Source organism: Neomonachus schauinslandi, chromosome 4 (assembly GCF_002201575.2).
Source record: "Neomonachus schauinslandi chromosome 4, ASM220157v2, whole genome shotgun sequence".
Taxonomy (NCBI): domain Eukaryota; kingdom Metazoa; phylum Chordata; class Mammalia; order Carnivora; family Phocidae; genus Neomonachus; species Neomonachus schauinslandi.
In genome coordinates, this window is record NC_058406.1 from 28,678,826 (window position 1) to 28,706,241 (window position 27,416).

The window sequence follows — 27,416 nt, forward strand, 5'->3', positions numbered from 1 at the left end:
GGCCCGGCAATAGGCAGTGTGGAGCCACAGAAACCTTTTAAGCAGAGGAATGGCTGGTGAGTAAATTGTGTAGAAATCATCCTGGGTACTGACTGAGGGAGGGCAGGGCTAAGGACAGGGAACCCAGTAATGGGTCTTTTGTGGCTTCGTTTGGGGGTAATGACCGTGCTGCTGTACCTCTTGGATTGATCTTAGGAATGGGGCACCAAGCCTTTTTAAAATTAAGGCATGCACTGGGCAAGCAGCAGGAACTCTGGTTTCCATCTTGCACCCTGCCATTATCTTGCCCTGTGACCTTGACTTGGCCAAGTCAATTAGCTTCTGAGGGCTTTAGGTGGCTCTTAGGTCACCCCGCAGGAGGTGATCCAGGTAGAAAGAGAGGGATGTTGGGAAGGGCTTTGTTTCGCTCACCTCCTGGGGGGAGAGCCCCCTCAGGCACCGGAGGGCAGGGAGGGGGGCAGCTGCTCTCCTTCCCTCGCCTCCACAGGAGGAGGGCGAGGACGAGGACAAGGACAAGGGCAAGCTCATGTATTTTCATGCCGTGGCCTCGACACTCAGCCCCACAGTCCCAGCTCACAGAGGCTGGGAGGTGGCTCTGGGGTGGGCTGACCCCGCCCGCAAACAGACACTCTGCTATTGTTCAGAATGGAATTGGTCCCAGGAAGCTTGGAGCCTGTGAAAACCCTATGAATTTTGCAAAACAGCTCTGAGGCGGTAAAGCATGTCAGAAGAATCAAATGTGGAAATCCCTATTTAGAAACTCCACTCTGGACAGGCGTGGTGTGCCCGGAGAAGGGCTGGGGTGGGGGGTTCTGGCCCTAAATGTCCCTCTGCTGGGGCCTCCGGGGTGTGCCCAGCCCACGCCAGAGGGGAGACAGCCCCTCACCCCGGCTTCTGTCTCGTCCCCCTGGCCTCGGATGGAGCCCCTCCCAAGGCACCCCTCCCATACTTGCCCAACGTACCTATACTTTTTTTTCTTTTGAAAGCAGTTTTATCATTTTGTAAAAAAGGATACATATGCTCACTGCAAAAAATTCAGACAATATGGAAAAGTTCAAAGAAAAATGTAAAAATCACCTCAGATTTCACCATCCAGAGATAACCACATAACATTTTGGTGAACGTCCTTCCAGACTTCTCTCTGTGCATAAATATACACAAATAGATTCCACGTATGCAGCTCTACCCTGAGTGAGATCAGACGACACATGCTGTTCTGTCACCTGTTTTTTTTTCCCCCCACTCAGCAATATGTCATGGACATCCTTCATATCAATACATGGAGATCCACCTCGCAGTTTGAATGCCTGCATTATGTACATGGAAGTGCCACACTTTACTGACCCAGTCCCCAGCTGATGGTGATGTGTTTTCCTCCATGCTTGTTTTGCTTTTATAAATATCCCCGCAATGAACTTCTATGTGCATATATCTTTGTGAATTTCATTCATTCATTCACCCATTCATTCGTTCGTTCATTCACACCACAGATGTTATCCAGTGCATTCTATGTGCCAACCCAGGGCCAGGGTAGGGATCGAAAGGGTGAATAAAACAACATGGTCAGTCCTTGCTTTTACAGAGTTTATGATGTAGTGAGGAGACAGGACATCCAGTCCCAGCCAGCAGGGGAGACAGCGGTTTTGTGCCATGAGCTTATGTCTTAAGCACTTACACAAATAATGATCCAAGAAGCACGTGATACGGAGTACAAAGGAAAAGTGCTCAAAGCATGAATGAAAAGTTCAAGCTGTGAGAGAGTAAGACAAGAGAAGGTAACCTAGACTCGGGAGTCAGGGAGGGCTTCTCTGAGGCGGTGACAATGAGGTCTGAAGATGAATGGGCAAGAGACAGGGTCAGGGGATGGAGGGGGAAAGGGTAGGTGGATGCGGAGGAGGGGAACAGCAAGAGGGTGTCACTTAGAGGGAGCAGTGGTTTCAACTATTAACATGCAGATGATGCCTAAAAATGGACTTGCTGGGTCAGAGGGTAAGCAGAGTCTGCGTTTCGAAGGTGTCAGGAGATTCAGTGAGAGCCGGCACGGAGGGCTAAGCACAACGCTCATGTATGGGAAGCAAGCCGGTCGCTGCTGTTGCCATTATTATTATAATTATCTTTGCCAATCTAATGGGTGAAAAATGATATCTCATCTTTGTTTTTAACCGTGTCTTTTTTTTTTTTTTTGACTGCAGGAAATGAGCCCTTGGGGGGAAATGAACTATCTTTCTTTCTTGAGCCACCTTTGTCAGAAGCTTCCTGTGCCCCTTGGAGAGGTAGGAAACGTTTCGCCGTGCCCTCCTCACAGCAGAGCCCCTGAGACTTTGAGATGACCCCAAATCCCGCGTAGCTCTGGCTTTGCAAAGGCAGGTGCCGCTCAGAGGGGAGGGTGGATTGGGACCTGTGTTGGTTGGGTGTCATGCCCGTGGGGAGGGACAGGCGGAGAGGTGGGGGCCCTGGAGGCAGAATCCACATGCCATTAGAAGTGCTTAGAGATCCCAGGAGCTTCTGGATGATGTTAATGCAGCTATATGAATATTAACAGAGTGGCCATTAATATTGATGACAATAATAAACAAGGGTGAGGATTATTTTTAAGGAGGCTTGCTGCTCCAGCTGTTGCCTCCCTTCATTAAGAAGCTTCTGAGGCTCTCGGCCTTCCTCTTCCCAGACCCCTCAGGCAAGACTCAGTGGCATCCTCATGACTTCCGCCTGGGCAGGGACTGAGCCAAAAAGGCATCTCCAACACCTTGGATTGGACGGGAATCGATGCAGGAAACCCCAGTTTCCGTCCCGGGCGCTCTGGGCCTTGTGAGTGGGTTGGGGGGCAAGAGAGGGATGAATCAGCTTGTGTATGGGCAGCCATCTGTGAAGACTCTGCTTCTGACCCTTGCAGGCATGAGGCCCCGCCGTCTACACCCCCAGAGGAGCGTGGGCTCGGGGCTTGCAAAGGGCCAATCTCTTGCAAAGGTGGCTGGAGGAATTACCCTGCTAAAGTGGTCATGAATTATAGAAAGGAAGGGGGGAGGGGAGGAAGGCCCAGAATATCATATGTGTAAATAAACCAGAGTGGCGGGCAGACATAAAAGCCAACCACTAAGCTCTTGGACCCACAGCGCCCCTTCTCTTGCCGACCCACTCGTGCCAAGTACCACAGCGAGTCGCTTACAACCTCCTTCTTCAAAGGATTTGTTAATAAGTCAATGACGGAACATCTAAAGGGGAAAAATATTTCTCTTTATAGTTGGAGATAATTGTCCCAGGAAAAAAAAAAACAACAAACCTTTAATTACAACTCACATGGAGAAAGCTTGATTTGTGGGCAGAGCCCAAATGCTGAGGAGCTAGATGTAAAATATTTGTAATATTTAGGGAACCTAGAGTTTTACATAAAAGTAAACAGCATTGCCTGAAGGCACAATTTCCAGCAACACAATAAAATGTGCAGTGAATTTATGGCGGCCATCCATTAGCTCTTACCAAGGCAACGTCGCCCCTATCTGTCGTCCATCATTATAATAGAGGGTTAATGCACCGAATTTACATAAAAAAGTCATATTGTCTGCATGAATTATTTACACTCGAAGCTGTTTTTACAGCTTGGTTTCAAGCTGGATTCTGGGAGAGATTCTGCCAGTAAATTACTCTGTGGAGACCTGGTTCTATAACGGCGTGCAGAGCCAGCAATGAAAAGAAAGGAAAATGGGCAGGCCCTGGCGGGTCGTTGGTGCTGACGCCTCTCGGGTGGGGGCTGGAGGCGGCGGTGGAGGCTTCAGGAGGCTTGTGGACCTTGCCGCAGATGGGGCTCGGTTTCTGGGCCCACAGCCTCGCGGTCGCTGCCGGGCTGCCCACGTGGTCAAAGCCAGTGTGGGCCCACGGGAGTACAGGGATCCTTCAGAGGTGGCCGAAGGCTCTTGGTGGCTGACGTCAGAGGTCTTTTAGGGATCGGGGCCCTGGAGAGGAAGAGGACGCGCTGTGTTTCGGGTGCAGGGGCCTGGCTCAGCAGTGTGAGCAAGACCCACGGTTCCCATTGTACAAATGGGAAGACTGAGACCTCGAGAGGCACCTTCTCAAGAAGCAGGAAGCCCATCCATTCCAGGTGGGCCCAGGGAATGTGGGACATACAGACACTTCAGACTTGGGGGCAGAGTCGGGTGGTGATGGGGCGTCCGCGGGAGGACACACAGAGGCCCCATGCCTCCCATCTCAGTGCTTATGTTCTGTACGACTTTTAGTGAGTTGAAGGCTGTTTCAGGGCTTGGTCTGGGGATGAGCTGTTTTTTGGCACTGAGTTCTTGAAATCTCTTCGCTTTGGGGCCTGGGGTACTGGGGAGAACTGCTCATGCTTCCAGGTGGTGTGGTCACACAATGGAAGCACACCTGAATTTTTAATTCCATGCCTGCTGCCTGGTGTTGGGCAAGCCTCCTAGTTTCTGGGGCCTCAGTTTCCTCATCTGTACAGTGGGGTTTCCAGTCCCGGCTCTCTCAGCCTGTCCCCCAAATGACAAGGGGCTCGAGGGGGGAAGACATGCTATGGGAGGTGTGTGATGTGTTACAAGCACAGTAACAGGTGACAAGGGTCCGCAGAGGGGAGCCTTGAAGTTAGAGCTGATCGAGGGACTTGAAGGGGGCAAGCAGGCAGAGGGAGGGAGAAGCCTGAAGGGTCAGACACAAAGAGATAAAAGAATCCCAGAGACAGGGAGATAGGGAGAGACAAAGAGCAATCACACAAAACAAAGAGAGAGGGATGGAGCTAGAGATGGGAAAGAGGTGCCGAGCCAGGGAGAAAAGTCAAGCAGACGCCTCAGGCTCTGACTTCCCGGAGCCCTGTGGGTGTTTTCCTCGTGGGTGTTTTCCTCGTCAGGGAGAGGTTGGCAGGGTGGGGGCTGCCCTGGGACCTGTTCTACCTTTTGCCTGGACCCTCCCTCCAGCCTGGGCTTCTCTCTGGCCTGGAGGTTCCTGCCTGGTCTCTGCTTTTTCTGTAGCACAGGGAAGCCCGAGCCGGATGTCAGCCCCTTCCTCCCCCATCTCCTAGCACCTGGGACAGGCAGGGGCTCCTTGCCGCTGCACTCCCGGTCTCCCGCTCCTGGAGCGGCCACGGCACGTCCCAAGGGCCTGGAGACAACAAATGACTCCCCGCTGACGGGTTGCTCGCCGCCTCCTGCCTGCCAGTCCGTTCCGCTGCACACTGCACGCAGATAATCATGTAAGGCGAGGGAACCCCTCCTGCCCGTGGTGGTGTGATTTAAACCTGAACTTTGCTTTGCTTTCATCCCCCCGAGAAGCAAGATTTAGATGATAAATTTCTCTGTCTTCCTGGGAACGTGCACACACATGTGCACAGACGTGCACCTGCACATACATATAAAGGTGCTCACACATGGCAACGCCCCCCCCCATGCATGGATAGATACAAATGTGCCCACCCCGTTTGCAAACCACAATTGTACCCATTCACATATGATGCCTTCGTACGACATGCATGCCATCCAGGGAAATGCAGTGGTGCCTGGGACGGCTGCCATGGGCAGGGGGAGGGGCGGGGGTGAGAGGCTGAGCGTGAAGGGGATGAGCTAAAACTGCGAGAAGCTGTCCAAATATCACCCCACCTCACTGCCTGCAAAAGGGGAATGAGGCTTGTGTTTTGGTGTGAATGTGCATGTCTGCGTGTGTGTCCCTGCGCGCAGGTCTGTGTGCTTGCCTGTGGGTTTTGACAAGTGTGGGAACCTCTGTCGCATGCTGAGGTCGGTGGCCTAGGGACAGGGGAGAGCGTGGTGTATGGGGCCGGAGAAGAACTTGGGGCCGGAGTCACACCCAGCCTGCCGCCGGCCTTGGGCAAGCTGGTGTCCCTCTCTGGCCTGCCTTTTCTTCTGGCCACCGAGGGTCCTACCAGCTCTGCCTTTCTTGTCTCTGGTGACCATGAGGGGGTGTTTCTGAGTAAGCTGGGCTCGGGTGTGTGTGTGTGCGCGCGTGCAGTGTGTTTGTGTGCACGTTCATGTGGAGGTGTGTTGTGTGTGTGTGTGTGTGTGTATGCGTGTGTGGGTGTGTTTGTGTGAGTGTACTTTTCACGGTGGAGAGGACTCTGTGAGTCTAGTGTGAGTGTGTGTGTGTGTGTGTATGTGTGTGTGACAGTGAGTTTGAGAAATGATCTGTATGTTTTGCTTAGTGGAAGTGTTTGTGAGCGTGAAGACATCCTTGTTTTAAATTGCACCCCCTCCTACCCCTTTTCCACTTTATTTATATATTTTTATTTTTTTATTTATTTGACAGAGAGAGACACAGCGAGAGAGGGAACACAAGCAGGGGGAGTGGGAGAAGGAGAAGCAGGCTTCCCGCTGAGCAGGGAGCCCGATGCGGGGCTCGATCCCAGGACCCTGAGATCATGACCTGAGCCGAAGACAGATGCTCAACGATTGAGCCACCCAGGTGCCCCAGGCACCTTATTAATTTTTAAGGATTTTATTTATTTATTTATTTGACAGAGAGAGAGAGAGAGAGCACAAGCGCAGGGAGCAGCAAGCAGAGGGAGAGGGAGAAACAGACTCCCCACTGAGCAGGGAGCCCTATGATTCGGGGCTCCATCCCAGGACCCTGGGATCATGACATGAGCCGAAGGCAGCCGCTTCCCCGACTGAGCCACCCAGGCCCCGCCCCCCTTTTCCACTTTACTCTCATCCATAACACTGATCACCATTCAATGCCACTCTATCTTTACGTATTTATTTTGTTTATGGTTTCTCTCTCCCTGCCAGAGCATAAACGCCATGAGGGCAGGACGTTTAGCTGCTCTGCTCACGCGTGTCTCCCCCACTAGAATCATCTCTGGCACAGGTGTCCTTGTGAATGTTCAATACATATGCACTGAATGAACACACAAATGAATGAACGACTCTATCGTCTCCTTCAAGTGTTCTCCTGAGCATCCGTTTCTTTCCTTTCCTGCAAGTGCTGTTAATCGTAAAGTCCCATATGTGGACCAGTGGCAGGGGCCGTCAGCGAGGGGCAGATCAGGTGTGGAAAGCCAGGCGAGAGGGAAAGGTACTTTTTAGGAAAGAGAGTGTTGCCTCCCTTTCCAGGAGCAGTTCTGAGGGAGCTCTGAGGATGGAGGAACAGATTTCAGGGTGTCAGGGAGGGAGGTGGAGAAGACGAGGTGAGGACAGTGGGTTTAGGCAGTACATGGAGGAAGAAGGAGAAGACATGAGCTGGAAGAGGCAGTGGGGTCCTGTGGGCGTCCGCACGAACTTGGTGACATTTATCAACCTTCTTGCCGGGAGTGGCTCAGGTTTGTGGTGTTTGGTTCCCTAAGTAGGTCTTCTGGCGTTTGTGACGGGGAGTATCTACCTGACTGTGGGAGGTAATGTGAATGGAAATGTCTAGAACTGTGCTGTCAACACAGGAGCCGCGGGCCATGTAGATGTGGCTACGGAAGTCTCAAGTGTCCCTTTTGTAATGAGGCCCTGACCACTCTACTTAAAATTGCTGCCTGCCTCCTCCTAGGCACCTGATTCTCCTTGTCTGGTTTTAATTTCTCTCCTGTCCTTATCACTTCCCAATACATTACATGATTTACTTATTTATTTATTTATTTATTTTTTAAAGATTTTATTTATTTGACAGAGAGAGACACAGTGAGAGAGGGAACACAAGCAGGGGGAGTGGGAGAGGGAGAAGCAGGCTTCCCGTGGAGCAGGGAGCCTGATGTGGGGCTCAATCCCAGGACCCTGGGATCATGAAGGCAGACGCTCAATGACTGAGCCACCCAGGCGCCCCTATTTAAGTTCATTTTTTACCGTTGGTGTCCCTGTGAGAATGAGAGACCTCACAAGGGGCAGGACCTTGGTCCGGTTTGGCTACTGATGTATCCCCCATGCCCAGCATGACGCCTGGCAGGTGGCAGGTGCTTGGCCCGTGTTTATTGAATGACTGGATGGGCTTCTGTCCGAGTGGATTTGCAAAGTGTGTTTTTTGAGTGGGTTTGTAAAGCGAGTGTTTGCGGGATGGGAGTGTCAAGGGGCTGTGTTTTTGACTGTGGGCTGACTGTGTTTGGGATGCGGGTGGGTTTGTTCCAAAGCTCCATCCCCTGAGGCCTGTGGGGCAGTCCTCTGATAGAGGCTTCAGATTCTGGGCATCCAGACCGGACATGATCAAGGTCCTGCCCACAGACCCACGATAGATTCCCCTGGGATCTCCAGGAGTCCTTTCCTTGACTGGCTGTCCCCTTGGTGGCCATGGGCCTGAGCCCCAGCCCTGGCAGCTTCCTGTGTCCATTCTCTCCTTTTCCCATGGGCAGCCTGGGCCCCAAACTTAGGGAATTCCCTCACCCTGCAACCAGTCTGCCCCCTGGGCCGGGAGGAGTCAGAGGGGGGAAGGCTGGTCGTCAGTGCTGGAGGTTAGCTGTCCTGGGTGGCTGGGCTTGGCATCTGGATAGTCTAGAACGTGGCTGGGAGGACGGGCCTTGGGGTGTCCCTTGGGCAGGTGGGGATCCTGGCCATTGGGGGTTCAGGAGGCAGTGGTCAGTTCAGAGGTTTCAGGGCTGAGCAGCAGGTGGCTGGGTCCTGGTGAAGGGCTGGGGAAGAGGGGCCAGGCTAGCCCCGGGCTTAGGCTGTGGGGGAGTCAAGGGCCCAGGAGTCAAGGAGCTTAGGATGTATGTGTGGAGATCAGCCCCTGGGGCCAAGACAAAGAACCCACTGGTCCCGGTCTCAGGCAGCAATGGGCTTGGTGCCTCAGTCCAGTCCCTTTTATTTTTTTTATTTTTTATTTTTTTTAAAGATTTTATTTATTTATTTGAGAGAGAGAGAATGAGAGACAGAGAGCAGGAGAGGGAGGAGGGTCAGAGGGAGAAGCAGACTCCCCGCCGAGCAGGGAGCCCGATGCGGGACTCGATCCCGGAACCCCAGGATCATGACCTGAGCCGAAGGCAGTCGCTTAACCAACTGAGCCACCCAGGCGCCCCAGTCCCTTTTATTATGTGAAGGTGGTGGGCACAGAACTGCCGGGAGGTGGGGGTGAGGCGTGGCCACCCCTGTGGCTGACAGTATCAGGACCCAAAGGTGCTCAACCAAGTGAACTCAGGGCGGAGGCCCAAAAAGACAAGTGCAAGAGGGCTAGAGACAACCCCCCCCGTCCCGCCCCTTAGGCCGGCATTTAGGAAATATTGTCTAATATTGAGAGTATGGTGTTCGGGGTCAGACAGAGCTGTGCTTAGCTTTCACACTTTCCCGCTGTGTGATCTTTCGAAGGTCTCTGCACCTTAATTTCCTCATAGGTAAGATGGAGGTACTTTTTATTTCATAGTGGAATTGGAAGGATTAGGCTGTATTACTACTGTTATTGTTTTATTTAAACAATTGCATAGGGGCGCCTGGGTGGCTCAGTCAGTTAAGCATCTGACTCTTGATTTCGGCTCAGGTCATGATCTCAGGGTTGTGAGTTCAAGCCCTTTATCGGGCTCCGTGCTCGGTGGGGAGCCTGCTTGAGATTCTCTCTGTCCCTCTTGCTCTGCCCCTCCGCCTGCTTGCGGGTGCACCCTCGCGTGCTCTCTCTCTCTCTCAAATAAATAAATAAATCTTTAAAAAAATAATAAACAATTGCACAGATCCAGGAAGGGAAGACTGCCTTGATAGGTGTTCACATAAAAAAGATCCAGGGCTTTGGCTGATCTCAGATTAGCGCGAGGGCCTCGTACGGATGGTGACATCTGTGATACTTAAAGAAGTCAGTGATTCCTAGAGCCAGCCTGGGTTCACTGAGACCAGGCAAATCTTTCAGATTCCTGACGGCTTTGATGACTGGTGGGTGAGGAAAACGAACTTGTGTGGAGTGGAGAGGGGTATGTTATTTATTGAGCACCTGCTGTGAGCTGGCTACTTCACATATACGATCTTAATCTTCACAAGTTGTGCATGAGAGGTGACGGTCTCCATTTTACAGATGAGAAATGAAGGATCCAGGAAGTTAAATGACTTTCCCAAGACTGATGGGGCTTGGACGCAAGCCTGGAACTTTCTGTCATATCACACTGCCTCCTGAGACACAAGGTAGGGTCTCTCCTGCTCTCGAGGACATGGTGGATGGCTGTGAGGGCATGGGGGGGCTCCCGTCTGGCTGAATGACAACCTTGGGATGTTCATAGAGGTGGCACCAGGTCAGTCTGTGAAGGTCTTCAGAGGGAGCGGTGGGGCTCTGCCTTCTACCCTGTTCTGACCAGTGTATGTCAAGGACCCAAAAGGAGATATAAAGGGTGTAGGCCTATAAGAGCAGGAGGTGATAGAACAGAGAAAAAGGACAGAGCAAAGCTCAGATAGGAAAGACGGGATCCTGAGAGATCTCAACGATGTGGAGTGATAAGGGAAATTTAGCATGATGAAATGTCACAGGGATAAATGCTGGGGCCCATCTTGACTACTAGATAAAATTTGAAAGGGATTTAAGAGTTCAAGGGACAGGGGCACCTGGGTGGCTCAGTCGTTAAGCGTCTGCCTTCGGCTCAGGTCATGATCCCGGGGTCCTGGGATTGAGCCCCGCATCAGGCTCCCTGCTCGGCGGGAAGCCTGCTCCTCTCTCTCCCACTTACCCTGCTTGTGTTCTCTCTCTGGCTGTCTCTCCCTGTCAAATAAATAAATAAAATCTTAAAAAAAAAAAGAGTTCAAGGGACAGTAAGTTCAGTACAAGTCACTAGGCCACATTAATAAAGGTATGGGGTTTGGGATAAGGGAGGGGGACCACTGTCCTGGCCCAGCCAGCTTTCTGCCCTGGGGCAGTCTCTATTGTGCATATTTGGAGGTCATGTGCTATTTTCTGCTTTCTCAGCTCTTCATCTTTTGGGGGGGGGTTTGTGGGGGGAGGCAGAGCCCTTCTGGAGTTTAACCCTTGGATTCCATCCAGAGTAGCTCTCCGAAATGACACCTTTGAAAGAGGGGAAATAGCAGCGGGTTTTCTGAACTTTGTTTTGAGCAGCCAGTCTTGGATCTGATCTTTATGCTAAACCTCCCTCATCTGGGGAGAGGAAAGGGCTCGTCCCTGAATGTTCAGGGACTGGGAGGGGTCCTGGTCCCCTTGGCCACTGGCCAGACAGGTCCACACCCTTTCCAGTGATCTCCTTTCCCTCTCATCCCCAGGATGAGAGCCTCATCCTGGAGGTCAGTGGCCTGCCAGGGCCTGGCTGGGCTGGTCCTTCCGCGCGGGAGGTGGGCAGAAACAGAGAGCCTTGCGAGTTGCTCATGTCGGGGCTGGATCCCTGCTTGAGCTGGGGGTGTCACCTGCCAAGCGGAATTGGGCACAGGAAGCGCCTGGCTGGGAGACATACTGTTTCATTTGGAGGTTCTGTTCCACTCTGAAATGCACTTCTCCTGGCAGCTGTGGTGAAGAGAAGTGGTTAAGCTTCCCTCTCTCATGCCAGAATCACAGCCACTTTTTCCTGAGAGAGAAACAGGGCTGCAGACAGTTTTCCTCATGAAATACTTCTTTTCCTCTTAAATCTGTTTTTATAATTTTTTTTTTTTTTGCATGCACAGAAAAGTGAAACGGGTGATATTAAAATAAACAAGACATTTGAGATAGGAAGGTTAAAGCAGATTGTTGGGGGTGGGGAAGGGGGTTGGATATGCCCCACGTTTCTGCACACAGGCTGCTCATAGCCTGTTGAAAATGGGAGTGAGAGAAAAGGTCCACAATTCTGCCCGCCTCCCAGCCCAGAGGAGCTTTTCTCTCCGAGTGTCTTGGGGATTCACTGAGCAAGGCAGTGGGGAAGGAGGCTGTCATTTAACAAGAGCCCACTTAATACTAGGCCTGTAATGTGGGTGACGTCATTCAGTCTGCAGAGCAACCCTGGGAGGTAGGACCCATTTTATAGATAAGGAAGGTTGAGGCGCAGATAGATTAAGATCGAGCAGTCAGGGATATACAGAACTGGGATCTGACCCTGCATGGGCCTGACCTCAGACGCCATGTTCTTTTCGCTATCCTTTGTTACCTTGAGCAGTTGCGTATCGAGCTGGAGGATGTAGAAAGAGGAGGAGGAGAAGGAAAATAAGAAGATGAGACATTGGTCAGCCCTGAGGACTGGGTGTCCTACTTGGCGAGATGGAGCAAGACACGACCACTGTGAGTGAACCAAACCCTAGTTGCTGGGTTCTGACCAATACAGCGGGTTTGGGGAAGGATGTTTGGCTTGATAACCAGGATGGGCTTCCTGGAGGTGGAACGCCCTGGAAGCTAAATGGAGGTGAGGGAATGGCCTTGTTGCCGTGTGAGCAAAAGCAGGAAAGATGCTAATCTGGCTTGGGTGTGGGGAGGTGAGTCGGGGTGGGGTAGTCAGGACGACTGTGTTGGAATCAGGGGATCAGGGTGGAGAGTGTGATGCCAAGAGAGAATCTTGCGCTGCGACGCAGGTGCCTGGTTCTTGCCCCTGCTCTGCCACTGCTGATTTGCCGTGTGATCTTGGGCAAATCCCTTTCCCTCTCTGGGCCGTAGATTTTCTTTCTATAAAACGATGGACTTGAACTAGAGGGCCCCTAAAGACCCTTGTAGGGTCCCATGAAGAGAGAAGGTGACTATAAAATCCAGAAGGGAGGGCTTGGCATTAGAGTCATCATGAAATATTAGTCGAAAAGACCCCCAGGAATCATCTTCTGGATCATCTTACTTCAGTCTTAAAGGAGTTTTTGAGGTGAGGGGAAGGGAGGTGTGAGGGAGGACACCATGAAGTCTGGTGTCATTCCAGAATCAATACCGGCGTGTAGTAGACAAGGGGGTAAGGGATTAAATGGGAGCCGGAGATGAGGCCAGACCTTGGAGGACCAGGGGGCTTCCATTCCATCCTCTGGGTAATGGGGAGCCATGGAAGGGTTGGCAGGGACATGCTCAGAGGGGCAACTTTGACAGATCACGTGGACAGCTTTGATGATGTATTTGATAGGGGCTGGGAGTGGGTACGGGCCTGGGGGGAGTGCCAGGAGGGCAGTTAGTGTGCCGTGGGTCTGCTCGGCGAGAGATGGTTGCGGTCTGAGGCACGGGACAGAGCGGGTATGTCATGGGCAGCATCTGTTCAGGAGGAACCAGGACGTGGAGGAGATAGGATTTGCTGATTGCTTGCATGTGAGTAGTGAGGAAGAAGGAGAGTCGAGGGCCCCCAGGTTTCTGGCTTGGTGGTCCTCACTGAGACAGGAAACACTGTGGGCGGTGGCAGGGCGGGGGATAGATTTCTGGAGAGAGAAAATGAATGAATTCAGTTTTGGATTTGGTGAGTTTGAAGAGTCAATGCAATGGCTTTGTCATTCATTCGATTACTGATTTCTTCATTCATTCTTTCTTGAGCATTCACTGTGTGCCAGGCATGACGAGATGCTGCCTTCCTGGCAGCCTGGAGGGGCATTCAGAAAGTTCTCCCTGATGCTGAACCTTGGTCTGCTGGACTTCGGCCCACTGGTCTCCTTCTGCCCTTCGGGGCTTCACAGGACTCTGCCCACCTTCGGAGAGTAGAGGCTGGTGGTCCTGGCTCCCTGTGTTGCCCCTGGCTCAGGGAATATGGGGCTGTGGACAGAACGTGGATGTAGAAAGTTGTAAAGAAATGGATTTCAGGCCCGAGTGCCTTTTTGTATGATCTCAACTGTTGAGTGGGTTTAATAAAACCACTCTTACAGCAGTGGTGTGCTGGAGTGGGTTCCTGCTGGTTCCACAACCGACCGAGGGCATCTCTTCTCAACTCTGTGGTCAGTACCATCCCATGGGTAGCTCCAAGTTGGCCACAGTGGGAGTATTTACACCCCAGAAATGGGCAAATGCTACAAATCAGGTCTCTTTGTTTCTTCCAGCCTGCTGGTTGGGAAATATTTACCAGCCTCCCACTGTTTATGGACTCCTAGGGAGGATGCTGGGTGTCAAGCATCTGGTGCTTGGCTCCCATGTAGGCACGCCTGCTCCGCATACAGTAGGAGCCTCATAAGTGTGACTACCTTCTCCTTAGCCATCTCTCCTGTGTGGGAAAAACTATTGTTTCATTCACTCCGAGCAACAACTCCTCTTCAGCCGGGGACTGTTCCCTCTCTTTTCTCAAATGACACGGTTCCAGGGGCAGCTACCCTTTACTTTCTCCCTGGCCTCCACAGAGGGGTGGATGCCACAGGAGGAGGACTGGGGAGTCTTATGAATCTGGATTTGAATCTTGGCTCTGCCCTCCCCTGCTCGCTGTGTAATGACCTTGGGCGAGTTATTTAATCGCTCTGAACCTCAATTAAGTCACCTGTAAACTGAGGACGGACATGCCTCCCTCATTAAGTTGTTGTGGAGATGAAATGAGGTAATGAATGTGTGTGGGTGCGCAAGGACCTGGCAGCGAGGCGGCCGTTTCAGTGGGAGCTTGACCCACGCTGGTCTCCTTCCCTGAGAAGTCGGGTGTGGGCTCGGACTGGGGGGCGGGGGGAGCTGCTCTGACAGCGCGGGGGGCGGGGAAGGGAGGGAGGAATTGGGGCTGCATCCTTGGGAATGTTATTTTCTGGTGGAACATGTAGGCCGGGAGAGGCTGTGGGCTGTAGGACCCTCCAAATGTATTCTGAGTGCAGCGGAGGGGAACTCTCCGGGACTCGGTTCACGCACCTGCAGATCTGCAGATAAACGCCTACCAGCCGCTCGGCTCGTGGGTTTCTGGGGCGGCGGTGGCAGCCTGGGCCACACTGATTTACCACCCCAGCCCCAAGCAGATTAAATCACCCAGAGTCATTTGAATTGTACCCGGCCTTGTCACACAAATCTTAGAAACTGCTGTCTGGCAAGAAAACTTTCTCTGTACTTTTGGGAGGAAGTCGAAGATCTCTAGAAATTGAGGGGAAGTGGGGAAAAAGGAGGTGGTGCCAGGGGGGTTTCTGCATCTTTGGGTTGGGCCTCAGTTGGCAGTTGGAGGAGGGCTTGCGGGGGGGTGTGTGTGTGAGAGAGAGAGAAAGAGAGCACGAGCTTACTGCAGCGGCGTTTGGGGCAACATAATCTCTGGCTGTGTGACATAGGGCAAGCCACTTAACCTCTCTGAGTCTCAGAGGATTGTTGTGAAGGTTGAAAGGGCTACCTTGTATAAAGTGTTTTGTAGACTTTATTAATCAGTTCTGTGATTACTAATTGGGAGGAATAGACAATGACTCTATAAATAAATGCTATATGGCCGTGCTCACCATGTGTTGAGCAGAGAGTAAGGACTGTGGGAGCTAAAAGGGAGTGGGCACATTATCAGAACTCTGGGGCTTGACTTGGGCCTTAAAGGAAGCCTGAGTCCCGGGAGAGTCATGCGGAAGAGGTTGTAGGGCAGTTGAGGTCATCAACAACCGACCCATCTCCAATGGTGTCTGTGGCTCTGGAGAGGAGTCCTGGTAGGCATTGAAGATAATCCTTCTCCCCCGGACCCATTTTTGGCACATGGGTTGGTTCTAAACCAATCAACACACAGTCACGGGGATTGGTTTAGATTGGCCCAGTGAGACGAAGGTCAGAATTTTTGTTAGATGACTAGAGAAAGACATCCAATCTCTCTGGATTTGAACGAGGTAGCTTGTAGATCTAATTCCTGGCAGGCATCTGGTGACTGGGAACATAACCAGAGACTACTGTAAACATATGGAGGTTGGAAGAGCCTGAAACATCACAGAAAAATGTTGTTCCAGCCCTGATCAAACTGTGCCTGAAGGATGTTGCATCTGGACTGTTCTATTAAGTGAGCTGCTAAATCCACTTTATTAAACCCATTTAGATTTTAATTTTGTATTACTTGTGACTAAATGCTGATATAGGGATCTGAGTGGAGAGTGAGGACCTGCTTGGTATGAGGCAGCCATTAGGGAGGAGAACATCTAGGCTGGAGTAAAGGGTTGGGAGGGGTGTGTGATGGGTGGGGGTGGCATTAGGCTACAGGAAGTAAGGCTGGAAGAAAGTTTGGAGTTGAATAATGGAAGATCTCAGACAGGTTTAGAATTTGGACCTTCATTCTCTAGGCAGTGGGGGATAATTGAAGGCTTGTGAGCAGGGAAGGGTGTGGTAGAGTGCTATGAGCCCAGTGGTATTGGGGAAGGTCAACCTAAGAGTGGGATATAGGTGGGACTGGAAGGAGAAGTTGGGGGCTAAGACCTAAAAACGATAATTTACAGATACTGCACACAGTGTGTGGATTATCTCACTTAGTCCTTACAACACCGCCCCCTCCATTTTTTTTTGAATTTCAATAATCTTGAATAACATAACAAGATTGTCTGGTTGCTAAATGACAGTCAGGACCTGAACACAGGTTATCTGACTTCAAAGCTTGTACCCTTGTTCATCCCGTTTGTGATGACATGGTTGACAAATTAATATGGGCTGGATGAGGATAGTGGTCACAGGAGTAGAAAGGATGCACAGGAGACATTAGGTTGGTGAAACCCTAGATATATTCTTCTTAAAGTTAGAAACTAGACCACGGCAGCTGTTGTTATCAGTATTTTTAAAAACACTTTTCCTAAAGTGCTAAGCATTATCATTAGACAAGAAATGAAAAAGATACATATTGGAAGAGGAGAGCAAATAATCATAGTTTGCAGATAAGATCATTATTTATCTGGAAAACCCAAGATAATTTCCTGAAAACAATCAGAAAAAATAAAGTTTAGTAAAATGGCCAGTAATAAAACAATATACAAAAACTAATAGCTTTTCTCTTTACAAAATGACTACCTAGAAGGTAAAATAAAAGGCCTCGTCCACACTGTCAAGAAGAAAATAATTACACAAAATGCCTGGAAATAAGCTTTTTAAGAAACATGTAGAATTTGCATGAAGAAAACCAGAAAACCCTCCTGAGGGATACAAAAGAGACTTGGATAAATATCCCTAGTTCTTGGGTGAAAAGATTTAATGCTATGAGTCTGTCCATGCTCCTTAAGTGAATGTACAAAATTAAGATAATCCAATCAATACCCCAACAGGATTTTTTAAAAATTTGACAAAAATAATTATAAAGCTAATCTGGAAGAGTAAAAAAGTAGAGTAGTTAAGGGAAATTCTTGAAAAGAAAAATGATGAATATTTACCCTCTCAAATATTAAAATGTTTTATAAAGGGACAATAATTAAACTTCTTATGTAAGCATAGACAGATCACTGGGACAGAATAGAGAGTTCGGAAAGGATCCAAGTATTTAAGGAATTTTGTATATAATAAAATGGTATTTCTATCGAGTTGGGAAAATATGGGCTATTTTATAAATGGTGTTGGCATGGGCTAGCCATTACAACACAAGCTGGTTTTCTATCTTACTCCAATAAGACCAAACCATGAGGACTACAGAGTCTTCATGAATACAAATGAATAAATACAAATGACTATTTTGATCATCTTAAGGTGGGGACTTCCCTTCTAAGCATGATGGGATATCAGAAATCATAAAATAAAAGATTGATACATTTGAATATATGAAGATTAAAAAAAATTTTTTTTTTTAAAGATTTTATTTATTCATGACAGAGAGAGAGGCAGAGGGAGAAGCAGGCTCCCAAGGAGCAGGGAGCCTGATGCGGGACTCAATCCCAGGACTCTGGGATCATGACCTGAGCTGAAGGCAGACGCTTAACCATCTGAGCCACCCAGGTGCCCGAAGATTAAAAATTTAAGTACCAGAAAGACCATTAAAGAAAAGTGAGGAAAGGGAAAGCATATACGAGAGATAATTGTTTAATCTGATCTCAAATGTGCGAAGAACTCTTACCACTCATTAAGAAAAGGATAAATATCTCATTAGAAAAATGGGCAAAGGACACGAACAGGCAATTCACAAAGAAAATAATTACAAATAACAACAACAACAAAAAAACCCACGAGAAGATACTCACTTACTTTCACTAATAATTTAAGCAAAGACAGTAAAATGAGTGTCTTTTGCTGTCTGTTGATTTGGCCAAACATTGAAACCCGGGGCTGGAGAGGGTGTGGGCAGACATGCTGGGGCACTGTTGAGAAGTACATTGTTGTACATTTGTGGAAGGGCAGAGCGACACAATTGGACATAGTATACTCTTATTGCAGCAATTTCATTTGTAGGATTTTATCCTAAGGAGATAATTGCAAAAAATAAGCAACGAGATATGCACATGGATATTTACCACAGTATTGTTTATGAGAGTAAAATCTTGACAACATTCTAAAGGATCAATAGAGACCCAGCTAAATAAAGCACGATACATACATACAATGGAATACTATGAAGTAATTAAAATAATTTTGCAGAGCTCTATTTATTGACATAGAAAGATGTCTATGACATATTGTTGAGAGAGAAAAGCAGGTGTCAGTGAGAACAGTATGTATAATACAATCCCTCATCTATAAATTATATACATAGATCTCTATGTGTATATATGCATAGAGATATGTCTGGAAGGCTGTTCACCAAAATGCTGGAGTGGTTATATCTGAGTGATTTTTACTTTCTTTTTCATGCTTTTAAGTATTGGTTTGATTTTTTTTTTTACACTGACAATACATCATTTCTTCAGTCAGAATAAATAATAAAGCTATTTTTTATTTTGGAAATTAGATAAATATTAAATAAGAGGACTCAGCACGTGGTGGTTTAATGGATGCGGATAAGGAATCAAGACGCAAGCCAGGAATTTGATCCAGGAGCCTGGGAAGATTATGCATTGTGGAAAATCCAGAGTGGGAGCCGGTCCTGGAGGAGAGAGGAGGTGCTGGGTTTTCAGATCTTTGGCTTGTGGTGGTGGCCTGTAGGCAGCAGGGCTGATCCTAGGGGCACATGTGAGGGGCACAGGGGGCTTTTCCCAAGGACCAAGCTGTGGATGAGATCTCAGAGGGAGGGCGTGCGTTGGCAGGAGCAGCAGAAGGCTGGAAATTGGGCCCTGGAACATGGCACATTTATGAGATGGGAGAAGAGCTGCATGAATTGTCAGGAGGGCGAGGAACCACCAGGGACATGGATTGCCTTGGAATTCCACGGGGCGGGGGTGAATTTCCAGAGAAAGGTCAACCATATCTAATGCTGCAGAGGCACTCACACCAGGGAGAGGGTACAGGACTTGACAAATAGGAGTCTGTTGGTGACCTTGGAGGGAGCCGTTTAGGTGGGGGAATGGGGCCACACGTGGGCGTGTATGGGAGTTGGGTGTTTGTTATGGGAGAAAGGAGGGTTGTAGCCTGGGGGGAGTAGATTTGAGGGAAAGGGACTGAGCTTTGTTGGGGGATGGCATTAACTGGCGTGGGGGCCACCCTGCCCGCTCCCCAACACTAGCGGGCATCACTAACCAGTCTACAGAACCTGAGGAAGTTTTGACGCCTTTTTCCCAACAGCCAGGCCGGGGAGCCACTAAAATCTACTGGACTGGGCCAGTGAGATGAGCCTCTTTTCCATGCCTGGGCTTGAACACATACTTGAAGGATGATGAGAAGGCAGGTATGGAGGGAGTGATTAAAGGCACAGGAGACCGGAGGCCCGGTGGAGCCAGGGCCCCCCGGTGCAGGTGTGGACTACGGCCTTGGCCCCGCAAGACTTCTGGGTCTGGAGCCCAGGATGTTCGGAGTGCTCCGTCGGTGGGTCTGCGGGGATTAGATGCTGGGACAAATGTATGCTTCGGGTGATGGTGTGAAAAAGCCTGAACGTGTGGGAATTACTAGTTGGTGCCCAGATATTTTGGGGGCTCACCGTGGCTTACCATCTTGTTGTCCAGGGAGGGCACAGCAGGAACACCTGGCCTACAGGAAGTCTGCCTGTGGGCTCCAAATGTGGGGTCTGAGAGCAGAATAAGGAGCTGAGGTTCAGTTGTGGCTTGTAAGGGGCGGGGGGAAGAGTTTCAGGGATGACGCTCAGTGGGATTCAGCTGCCCATCCTCCCAATGGTGTTTTGAGCACATCAGTGGGAAAATGGGGTCTTGGATAGTGAAGGTAAAGGCTCTTCTGGACAGTCGGTGGCCAGAGCTTGTCTGGAGCTGTGGAGGGACACGGGCATATGGCAGAGTTCGCTTACAGTGGGGGACCAGAGTGGGGAGAGGCCCAGGCATCATGCCCAATGGAAGAGAAATGTTGAAGGAGCTCAGACCAAGGAATTAAATGTTTGCTTTTAACGTGCCGAAGCCGTGTTTCCTAAAATGTGCTCTTTAGAACCCTGGTTTCTAGAAACCCTGGTTTCTGTGAGGTTGTGTCACAGAAAAGGCTTCTGTGAGCAAATACATTCACCCTCAGCTCAGTGCGTGTGAGCACAGTAAAGGCTTGGGCAAGTCCTTTTTTTTTTTTTAGATTTTTAAAATTTATTTTATTTTTTAAATTTATTTTATTTATTTTATTTTTAGATTTATTTTATTTATTTTTAGATTTTATTTATTTATTTATTTGAGAGGGAGAGGGAGAGGGAGCATGGGCATGGGGCAGAGCGAGAAGCAGGCTCCCCACCGAGCGGGGACCCTGGGATCAGGACCTGAGCCCAAGGCAGACGCTTAACTGACTGAGCCAACCAGGTGCCCCATGGCTCAGAGAAGTCCTGTAACAAGGAAACCGATGTAGAATTCCCCCAAACTTATTTAACCACAGCAACGTTTTCAATTCAATACCCATTTAACTTCTGCAGGACTCATGGCTGACCTGGGACAGATGGAGTGACATGTCCTGTGTGGTCCCAGGGACAATGTTTGGGCCAATTCAGGGATGTTGCAAAGAGGCAGATTTTGGCTCAGTTCAAGGAAGAACTTCACAACAATTGCTGATATTTTAACCATGAAGGAGGCAAAAAAGGAGTTTCAGTCCCCAGAAGCCTTGAGTAGAATATGGACTTGCCGAGGATGCTGAAGAAGGGAGCCAGGCTCCAGGTGGGTGTCATCCTTGATTTCTGGGGGGTCCATGAACCCTGAGAGAGGGGCTACCCAGAGGCGGTACTGCTCCCTTGGAGCCTGTCCCCTGGCTTGTATTGCTATGTACTTGGCCTGAGAATACTTGGGATGCTTGAAATGAGCAGTCTGTGAAGGTAAGATGCGAACACATAAATATCCTCATTAAGTCCCAAATACACATCCCAAACTTTACATAACTGGAGCAGCCCTAATTGCTCTTCTGTACTAAGAGAACGTCCTCTCTCCAGCTCTGCTTCTTCCATTCATCGAGGTAATTACTGGAGAGAGCCAGCTGTGGTAGACCTGCGGGCAGGCCAGGCCGGTTTGTAACACCATGGAGTGGGTGCCGCCACGAGGATGGGGTCTGAGGGGCACTGGAACTTCTCTACTCTCTTCATAGGGAGCAGGGCCTGGGGACAGGAGGCCAGCCGCTCAGCACCTGTCCCCATCCCAATGGGCCCAGGCTGAGCTGCTGGGACAGGAGGCCTGACCTCCTGGGGACTTGACAAGCAAGGTCAGGGCGATAGGAAGGACTCAGGGCTATGGAAAAGGCCTGGGGATGGGAATGGGTGGAGGAAAATGCCTCCGTTGGCCAAACTGCTCAAGATGCCTTCTCTGTATCTTGTGCTGGGCTGGAACACTTGAGGCCCATCCGTCAGCCACAGCTCCTGCCCCTCGAGCTCACAGCCCCGGGGTGGGGAAGCAGCTGTGGGCAGGAAAAGGACTGGCATCCAGGCAAGTGTTCAGGACTGGGGGGGGGGTGGGTGCCGAGGATGGAGAGCCAGACTCTGTCTTAGAGAAAGGGGTCAGAGGAGAGCTTCCGGAAGAAGAGACAATAGGATTGACCCAGAGAGGGAAGAGTCACCTGCATTTGCGGTGTCCCCTTCTGCAAAATGGGGCCAAGGTGACTGTGGCCTTCTAGGCCCCAAAATAACACCCAGTGTGTCCCCCAGCCTCTGGCCTCTGGTCACTATCCAGGAGTTGTGAAGACCCTCTTGAGACTCCTTCATGGAGCTCTCGCCAGGCGCTGGTCGGCCAGAGTGGGTGCCTTTGAACGGTTGGCTCGAGCCCCTCTTTGGAGGGGCGCCGGGGAGGGCTGTGGCCCAGGCGCACTGCCCACCAGGCTTCCCGTGGGTGGTGGTGGCGGGTGTCACTTTTCTTCCCGGTCCTCTCCACGCAGCCAGCTCCGTTCCCCCAGCCCCGAGTGGCGGCTCCTTGGGCCGGAAACAATGTGCTTTCTCCACGCCTGGGAGTGGAAGTCAGCAGTTTGGCACCGTCTGGCTGGCAGCCTCCACCGGCTTCCTTTGGCACTTTATTGGCAAAGGCGGTGACATTTCTTTCAGTTGGGTGGGTGGAGCTGTTATGCAGACTCCTGCTCTCCTCATTCGCCAGATGAATATTCATGACTCAGGCAATCTGTACCAGCCAGACTTTCCTGAGGGCGGCAGCTTTTCTTCTCTTCCTCTCTCTCTGTTTCTTTCTCCTTCTCTCCTTCCCAGCTCTTTGGAAAGCTGGAGTACAGCTATATTTAATTTACAAATACGGAGCTATTTAGCTTGCCTTTTGGGGGGCAGGCACTGGGGAGGAGATGCTGGGGATGGGAACAGTGGTGGAAGCCTTTGCTCCCTGACCCTGGGCTTCTAGGTCCCCGTGTCCAGCACCTGGGCCCCAGATCCTGGAAAGCCTTATGGGTCTGGGGCTCCCTTTGAGCTTGGCCTCTTGGCGCCCACGTGCCTGAAGGGGCAGCAGCTTTGTGCCACCTCGTTCCACACTGGCTGCTGAGGTCAACATGGAAATCGGAGGAAGCATGATGCTTTCCTCGCTCAAAGCATGGCAGGCCCCAACACTGTAGCGTTGCTCCCCCGACCCGCCCCCCCCCATGCTCTCGTGCTTGTCAAGGCCCGCCCGGACCCTGCTTGAAGCCCTAAACAAAAACCCAGAAGGCACCGGGGCATTGGCTAGTCATTGCTTTCCTAGAGAAAGAACCAGTCCCTCCTTGGGGTCCACTTCCCTGGGGATACACCTGCTCCCTTTCTAGGAAGGATGGCCACCTAGCTTCTTTTGTCTCCTCCCATAGAGGCACCAGAAACTCTGGCAAAAGGCTCAGAATTTCCAGAATTTGCCAGGGAATTTGGTCTTAGCAAGGATGTTCTCGTGTATATCTTGTGTGTGTGTGTGTGTATGTAAATATTTACGCACAGCTTAAGTGAGTCTGTATGCCTACATCTATGTTCAAGTGTTTGAGTGTGTGTCTGTATGTGTAAGGGCGTGAATGTGTATGTGGCAGGAAGTCTGGGAATGTCTGCATGTGCGAATGTGCCTCTCCAGTTAGAGCTGTGTGTGTATCTCTGGGGGTCTGGGGTGTCGTGTGTGAGGGTGCTCCTGGGGGGGCAGAGGCTTCTGTGCGTGGTGCGTATGTGTGCACGTGCAAGTGAACTGTAGGTGTGTGTACAAGTGTATGTGTGCACCTGAGAGTCTGGAGTGTGTGTGTTGTGTGTGTGTATGTGAGAGAGAGAGAGGGAGGGAGGGTGTGATTCTCCCTGACCTCCATTCCCTTCCAAACCTCATCCTCTCTATCGAGGTGGAGGGAGACGTCCCCCCCCTTTGCAAGTGTTACAGATTCTATCCAAGGACGGGAACAGAAGGCTTCCCAGCACAGAGCGTCCTGAAATTACTTTATATTCCCCCCCTCCTTGTTTCATCTAATCAAAATAGCAGCGTTAGGCTCACCCATTCTCCCTGCCCACCACTTAGCCCCAGGGGAGGGAGCGAAGCAGGCCATCTTGTCTGACCTCCTCTGTGAGCACCTTGCAGCCCCAAGCCAAGGAGCTGTCTTCCAAATCTCCTTGCTCCATGGCCCATGCTTTAGTGGCAGGAGCCAGCTGCCTCCCTGCCTGCCAGCAACCGCCAAGCTCTTCCAGAACCCACATCCAGGCTCAGCCTCATTTACAAATATGCAAATTTGCATCTTTTCTGGTATGCAAATGGAGACATGACAAATAGCTAATTAGGGTCAAAAGAAGCACTCTGAACCAATTAGTTGTAGGGTTGATTCCTTTCTGCTGGGAGGAGACTGGCCCCTCTTGTCCCCCTCCTTCCCTGGCTGCCCCAGGCCCACACTACAGCCTGGCCTGTCTGGCTGGGGCCAGGGAGGGTCAAAGAGCACTGAGACAGGAGTCAATGATTGAATCCCACTCCCACTCTGGCTCTTAGCTGTGTGACCCTGGATGCACTCGCCGGAACTTCAGTGTCTCCCTCTGTGAAATAGAGCAACGGCAGTGACCTGTCCCTAACCCCCCACCCCAGTGTAGGTAGTGAGACTTGGGGGGCGGGGGACTAGGATGTCAATAGCCTTTGGAAACGGTGCTAAAATTCCTCTGATAGGCACATCGCCTGTGTTCTCCCGAAGCGTTCAGTCGCCCCATCCGCCCTCTGAATGAGATGAATTAGAGGTAGTGGCAGCATGGCAGTGAGCTTCATGCTGGCTGCCAACTCTGGCCAATTACGAACGTCTGCCTGGAGTGGTGTGTGGAGGAGGATTTCCAGGCCAAGTCGGATTCCCCAGAAGAGACTGTGATCGATTAATGATGTCTGCTGTGGGCGAGTGATTGGACTCCAGCAGCTCCTGCGCTGTGTATTTACTGATGGGGAATGACCTGGAGTTTGCAGCAGGCACCTGGGTTCCCGGGCTGTCTGCTCCCTGCGGGAAGTGACTCCCCCTTTCAGAGCTCTGCTCCCTAGTGTAACATGGGCGATTCGACTGGTGTCGCATAGCTATTGTAAGGAAGAGACAAGAGAAGGTGAGGCAAAACCTCTCTTTCACCCGGGAGGTGATACGTACTCTTGACACAGTCTGCGGGATAGGCACGTTGTCCCATTTCAGAGGTGGGGAGCCCGAGGCCTGCAGAGGGTGGATGACTTGGAGTAGAGGAAGCAGGCTTGCCAGGCAGGCCTGCGCAGCGGCTGGGGCTGCTCTTCTCTCTGCCACTACAGGATCTTGGCTCCCTCCCGCCACCCCCGCGTTGATGCCCCAAGCAGGCTGCAACAGGCCCCACTGGCCTGGCTCCACTTATGGGTGTGAAATTTGGCTGAGTCGGCACCTGGGAGAATGGGGCAATTGCCATCCTGGAGCCTGGGGCCTGGCCTGGGGCCAACGGGCAGACAAGACATGGTGGGAGGGCCTGAGTACCAGGTAGCCAACCAGGGCTTGGTGGCTGGCAGGGGTGGGTCAGGAGAGCACCTGGCTCGAAACTGGCCGGCTCGGGGATGCTGAGCTCAGAACAGAGCCCAGCTGTGTGCGTGTGCCTGGCTCTTGGCAGTGCCTGAGCATGTCCTTGAGCGAGCCTTTGTGTGTGTGCATGCATCTCAGGATACATCTGGGAACGTGGGTTCTTGTAAATGTGCATACATGCATCACATATCAGTATAAGAATAGGCAGAGCTATGTAGTTGTGCACATCTGTGTGTCTGTGTGTGTCTGCACATCTGTGTGTAGGTGAGCTGCTTGCATGTACACATCTGTCATATCCGTGTGTGTCTATACCTTTCCACCTGTATGCGCGGGTATCTGTGCAGGTGTGTGCACACTGGTGCGTCCATCTGGTGCATGTCTGCCACCTCTGTCAGTGTCTGTGGACACGGCTCCACACCTCTCTGTTGGCATCAATGCAAGCGTCACTGTTCAGCACGTGTGTCCTTTCCAGGGCCTCTGTGCTTCGGTGTGTCCTCAGTATCTGTAAGTCTGCCCTGTACTTGCATTAGTGAGTGCTTCCATGGCTGTGCCTCTCGGCTGGTGCATTTCTGGGTATGTACATCTACCTGTGAAGGTGTTGGTATCTACTTCTGAATGCAGGCATGGCTGTATCAAGGTGCGCAGGATGGACTCTTGGATGTGGCTGCTATAGCTCCCTGTTTTCTCTCCATTTTTCTTTCCGTTCCTCCTTCCTTCCCTTCTAGCAACTCACTCTTGCAGACCTGGCCCAGGCTGCTGTGGAGGGGACAGATGAGCCTTGGAAGCCCACTTCAGCCTCTGGAGAGGGCCTCCCTATGTCCATCTCACATGTAGACTCAGCCCCAGAACCACACAGCCTCCTGGATTTTTTTTTAAAAGATTTTATTTATTTATTCATGAGAGATAGAGAGAGAGACAGGCAGAGGCAGAGGGAGAAGCAGGCTCCCCGCGGAGTGGGGAGCCCGATGCGGGACTCGATCCCAGGACCCTGGGATCACGACCTGAGCTGAAGGCAGACGCTTGACCGACTGAGCCACCCAGGCGTCCCTCCTGGATTTTTGTTTAATTTTTTAATTTTTATTTTTTTAAAGATTTTATTTATTTAACTGACAGCGAGAGATACAGCGAGAGAGGGAACACAAGCAGGGGGAGTGGGAAAGGGAGAAGCAGGCTTCCCGTGGAGCAGGGAGCCCGATGCGGGGCTCAATCCCAGGACCCTGGGATCATGACCTGAGCCGAAGGCAGACGCTTAACCAACTGAGCCACCCAGGTGCCCGCTCCTGGCTTTTTAAATTAAAAGTGTCGCCTCCCCCGCTGCATATTATTCCTCACCCCCAGCAGCAGTGAGAGCGAGAACTCATGACTTTTTCTCCTTCCCTTTGCGGTGTCCCTCCCATTCTTCCTACCTGCTGAAGGGCGGCCTCACCACCTGCTGGAAGATCTGTCGGCTTGGACTTCGGAGCACGTGTGCCCCAGCTCAGCTGTTTGTCGATGGTCCCTCTGCCATCGCTGGAACTTTTCTAGGATGTGACTTGGGGCTCCTCCCCTCCTGCCTGGGTTTGGATTCTAGCCTTCCCTGGCTGGACCTCCCTGCCCAGTTGCCCGGGTCATTCCCAGGCAGCCTCGCTTGGATATGGTTCCCCGCACGTGCCGGCTGCCCCGCGGGGATGGGGACTGTCTTCCCTGTCTGCCCCAGGCTCCCAAGGCCCGGCCCACAGCTGTGCTGGAACAGGAGTGTGATGGATCATGCCAGTTTCCTCAGTTCTTATCTTGCCATCATCAAATGATTCCCCCCAACCCCCTTACAGTCTTCTCCCTTTACCGATGGTTTTGGATGGAATTTAAAATAAAAAAGATTGATTAAAAGTTGGAAAATGTGTAAGTGAAAATAAAAGCACTTAAGACCAATAAGTATTATTTGAGCTTTAATGTACAGAAAAAGCTGGGTAAGATGATGTTTTAGGGACACTTCTCAGCTGGTAAGTGTCCTGACTTTTTCTCCTCTCTTGGGGTCTGTTGGCTAGATGTCCTCCTTGTTGGAATCCTGCCCAGGCAGGCGCCGAAGTGGAGTGTGAAGAAGTCGGGCTTCAGGCTGGGATAACCTCGCATTGACTCACTCACTGGCTGTGTGACCTTTCTGGACCTGAGTTTCCTTTTCTGTCCTTTTCTATGATGGGGACAAAAGACCTGTGCGGAAATAATGCCAGGGCTGGAAGCAATGCCCAGTGTTCAGAGTATTCCCCCTTCAGAATGCACCCAGAACTCATTCCCCCTTCAGAACGCACCCAGAACCCAGCCGCCATCCCCACCGCTACTTTCCCAGCAGAGGGCTGCACACCAGCATC

The 27,416-nt window shown here is 50.9% G+C and overlaps 1 long non-coding RNA gene across 4 annotated transcripts in view; it reads left to right on the forward strand.

The window, feature by feature from the left end:
• Positions 1–27,029, forward strand: part of LOC110575236 — a 65,707-nt gene extending 38,678 nt beyond the window's left edge. For 3 of the 4 annotated variants that reach the window (XR_002480015.1, XR_002480014.1, XR_002480016.1), the window contains exons 2-8: positions 2,193–2,273; positions 9,928–10,034; positions 11,978–12,099; positions 18,542–18,692; positions 19,312–19,414; positions 20,582–20,819; positions 26,487–27,029. This is a non-coding gene — a long non-coding RNA (uncharacterized LOC110575236). Of the gene's footprint in view, positions 1–2,192; positions 2,274–5,166; positions 5,204–9,927; positions 10,035–11,977; positions 12,100–18,541; positions 18,693–19,311; positions 19,415–20,581; positions 20,820–26,486 lie in introns of those variants that run through there. The other variant, XR_002480017.1, reaches the window with a different exon arrangement.
• The last annotated feature ends 387 nt before the right edge of the window (positions 27,030–27,416 follow it).